This window comes from Spea bombifrons, chromosome 4, assembly GCF_027358695.1.
Source record: "Spea bombifrons isolate aSpeBom1 chromosome 4, aSpeBom1.2.pri, whole genome shotgun sequence".
In the NCBI taxonomy this organism is placed as follows: domain Eukaryota; kingdom Metazoa; phylum Chordata; class Amphibia; order Anura; family Pelobatidae; genus Spea; species Spea bombifrons.
In genome coordinates, this window is record NC_071090.1 from 5071395 (window position 1) to 5076089 (window position 4695).

The window sequence follows — 4695 nt, forward strand, 5'->3', positions numbered from 1 at the left end:
CTTGGAATACGATGCTTTACCCTCCGCAGCGGAGAACCTTTACATCCGTCTCCTCCTCTTTTTCTATGACGACAACTTGGAATTTATTCTTTATCGTCTCCCATATTTCCTGATCACCCCCCTGCCGAGTGCACGGTGCGTCCCGACCCAGTTGGAACCCATACCTGGAATGCTGCAGCAACTCTCGAGTCTCTCGTTCAAGAGGAGTGTCCATCGCTCAGGTTTTAGTTGATATTTTTAAGCTCCCCGGTGGGGTGCCACGTTTCAGAGCAGACCGCCCCGAGTATTCCCTCCCGATGGACCACTTTGTATGCTTGAACCAGCGATAGCGGAAGCCACCGGAAGGAAAAGCACCCTGGGCGCTCCCTAGCACGTAGGAAAGGAGACCCCCCCACCTTTCTGAGATGCGGCCGTTGTTTCTTCGTCAGGACCAAGATCGAGGGACACAGAAATACTGGATCTGGATTCACAGCAAACAAAAAAAGGAGTGAGTGGCGTGGGACTTCGGTTCAGGAACTCCTGAGAAGAAAGACTCCTTTTTATTTCTTCTTCCTGTGACTACTGACTGTTGTATAAATAGATTTTTTTTCTCCCATTTTCTCCCTTGTTTGTTTGTCTATTGGTACCATGTTTTCTAATGTCAATCTTCCAATGTTTTTGCTCCGGTTTTGTGTTATAAACGCCAGGATCTCTTATCCGGTTAACGGGCGTGATTTAACGATCAGCCTTTTGTTCCGAAATAACCCGTTAAGGGAGCCATCTAAAGTAAAGATCCCTAAGCATTCAGAACATTTATTGGTAAAAATATATATTTTTGTTTTTGTCCCAACGACAATAACACCTGATTAAAGACGCCATTGGGTTCAGTGAACCTAGCAGCGCTCCGTGGCTCCACCCACATGCTAACCTGTTAGACAGGAAGTGGTGCCTAGGAACAGAAAAAGGAGGGGCTTAGCAACTCTAGACATTGTCTTTCCTAATAAAGTTATCCACAACAACAAAAAAAACATTTGAATTCACACTTGAAACGACCTTTTTTACTTCCTGGTTTGTTGAACCAAAACCCATGTTTTTTGTTCTTAAATATATTGTGTTAGAAACATTATTGCTGTTGAATGCTTCCCAGTAATTATTTTTATTATTATTGTTTTATATAGCGCCATCATATTCCGTAGCGCTGTACAATGGGTGGACAGGACATAACAAGTAGTACAATTTGACTCACAGAGACAACGGCTGAGGGGGGCCCGGCTTACAATTAATCATTTTTTCCCTTATTTTTGCCATGTTGTGTGACGCAGAAGTTGACACTGATAGGTCGTCGCCATAGAAACTAAAGAAAACCTTTGTGTGTTGTGTAATCAAACCTTTAAAAAAAAATGACACAAGTTAGTCAGGTTTACCTGGCGTGAAGACTGGATCATGGAGCTGTGCGCTGCAGCTTCTCTTAAAGGTAAGTGATTTTTTTATTAGTTTTTACAAAGCCCCTTCGCGCTGCTTTACCGCTCAGGCTGACCCAACGTTAACGACAAACGTAACAGCAAAGAGGTTTATAACGTAAGAGGTAAAGTTTTTGACTTTACGAGAGAATGTCTTCGGAAATGCCCTGAATTACCTGGCCCCGGGGCCGGACCTGCTGGATACGTGTGGCTGCGGGCTATCCAGCCAGCGACCCCACGCTAAGGTACCGGATCTGCAGTGAAAAGCGGATCTTTGCGTGTCCTGAGGACAGTCATGTTGGGAACCGCCGCCTGCCAGGTGTCCGGTCCGGCCCTGACTGTCCCCGAGACATTCAACGATCTTATTCTAATGATTTGCTTCCGGCGGCAGCAAAATGAATGAAAATTCAAGTCAGCAGGTAAAGATATTCTGAATTGTCACCTGTATTCAAGCAGAGATACAGCCGTGAGTAAAGCACCGATCAGCATGCTTAGATAACGTTAAATCAGAGAGGAATACAGTGGCGGCAGCTTCAGGCTGTATGACTTCACACCGGGAATCGGGGTACAAACTCCCCAGTTACTGTCATGGCAAACGTGCACGGCGATAACTGCGAGCGAAAGAAGAGGAAGTAGCAACAAAAAAAACAAACTCGTGAGGTTCCTGTTAAGATCGGAGATTTAGGTCGTGGGCAGAAGGCAGCGATGTGACAGATACAGATGAAGGGGCCGTAAGTAAATTACAGCAAATGAATGATTTGCCCTTAAAGGGGCAGTTTCCCGTATATGATGCGATCCTGCAAATGTAAACAAAGAATCCTCGGTTTCAAGCGCCAGGTGACATTGTCAATAAGATTCCATATGGCATGCACGGGGTTAACCTAGCTTTTCTTATAGGCACGCCACTCCTTATTCTTTGGGGTTTAAGAAGTTGCGTTGCCTGCGGTGTGTGTGTGACGGCTCCAGCCAGCTGTTTGGGGGTAACACTAGGTGCCCCTGACCAGGCAGCCCTCGGCTGATCCTCTTTCCCCGTTCAGGACGAGCACATCGTGTTCCTGCCCTGTGACTTCCCCGCGGCGCCGGTCAGCTGACCAAATATTAACGCGCGTCTGAACCTCGCTGCATACCGCATGTTAAAAAAGCAGCAATCACAGCTAAAATTAGATCTTAATTGGATCCAGAACGGGAAAACCATCTCTCGCTTCTGTTATTTGTTATTTTTTTTATAAAAATATTTTTTTGTCGCACCAAATTCGCAGGCAGGACTCTGCGTGCAAATGAAAATTATTTTATTTATTATATTTTTATTATTTTATTTCTATTATTTACGCCAGCTGAGAAGTCCCTTTAAATTTCCACGATGTCCCCCATGCATTCCCCACAGGGGACGGGCAGGGTCATGGAGACCTCCTTGCGCATGCTCCATACAAAAAGCCATCCAATTCATTTCAAAGCGAGCGCTTTCCTGCTGCCAAAAGTAGCCAATCAGCACCAAGATTTTTCGTTTGTTTGTTAATAATCCATAATAATGGACAAAAAAAATCGCTTTATGATCCAAATTCTTGATAAGGGAACAAAAGTGTGACAGCAACAAAGGCATCACTAGTTGTGTTATCGCTTTGGTGATAACATTGTTTGCGCATGATACAAGCAATCTGATAACTGATACAGAGTGCACACAGGAGTCTATCGCATACAGATTACAGGGCGTACTGATTAAAGCTTTCCTTTGTAATTTCAGCAGGTCCAGACGCCCCGTAAAACCCAGCAGGCAGTCATTTAGGGATTTATTCACTAAATAACCTCCTTTCGCCAACGCAGGCTGGGTTCTCCAGTAAGAAGGACTGAGCAGGCCCTGTATAATGTATAGTTCAATGGCCTGGGGGTCCTGAACAGGACAAGCCAAGCTCTTCCCGCGGCAGAAATTCACTGGGTTGGACCGTCATAATGTACACCTCTCCCGCATACTCTCCTATCAACTCTCCCTTTAGTGAATAAGCCCTTAATATCTTTAGGGGTAAACTGATATGGGGGGGGGATTCATTGTAGTCCCGTTTAATTGCGCTCAGGGCTGGTGCCAGGGTTTTGCCACCCGCAGGCTCTTTGGTCGAGATCATTAAGAGGTTATTCTTCCCCGGAGTAGCTGAAGATTTGTGGCAAAAGGTGGGTGCTGGGAGGCTGTTCCACGTATCTACCACCCTCCCGGTAAATAAAAGTGAACTGATCTGTAAGATCTAGGATTTGGAATGTTTTCTCGTTCACATGCAGTCTTTATTTCGGAGGGATGGACGAGGGCAACAAGTTTGAATAACCCCAGTCGGGTCACAGCTGTCGGCCCCTTCCCCGGACAGGATAGGGGGCCCGAAAGAACAAGAATGGAACAAGATTCCTGCGGGGAGGAATTTATTTTCTCCTTTTCATGTTTGGGTTGGATGTTTGGAGTCGCCGGACTCGCGGGAGATGAAGGGAAAGATCTCTTGACCTGATGGCTTTTAGTGTCTGTAGGACGGCAGCGAGCAAAGAGACGATAAAACGGCCATTTCCAGCAGGAAACATGGAAACTTTAAGGGAGTTTTTATGTATTTTGAGTTTTTCAGACCTCGACGATGACGACCAACGCCAACGGTTCCTTCTTTCTGCACTTTTTAAAAAAAAATAGCAAAAAGTGACCCTTTGCCTCTGGATGTGGATGTTCGCCTTTTTATCGCCGGTACATTAATGTAATCCCAATAAATTTACGTGGACCTTTTCAGGGTTTGACCCCCCCCCGAGTCGTAGAGCTGTTTCCACGGTTACAGGGTGGTGGGGCAGAATGTCAGGGTAACACAGTCTGGAGCCGACTCCTTCAGGCCTGGATTTGCCGTCTGGCACACGGGGCAAATTCACGTATGTGCATTTCTGGGTCTCCGGGTCGCCATCGGAAAACTTCCAGTCCAATTCCCAGTTGCACAATTGTGTTTCCTGCGACATCAGCGGGACTTCCTGCCCACATCTCTTCAACGGAGGGCTCCGGGTAGCCATAAAGGCCCCAGCTACGCTTATGTGCCTTAAAGTTCCAGGGGACCACGGGGGAAATCTGCATCGGATTCACTTCTATGGAACAAATTAAGCAAACATGTTCATATATAAGGACATATAGGATGAGATCTCTTTGGTTAATGAATGAGAAGTGTTAATGAATGAGAAGTGTTAATGAATGAGAAGCTTTATTAACTGCTCCATGAAGGGAGATTAAGCAATTTACTGGGGGGCTCTG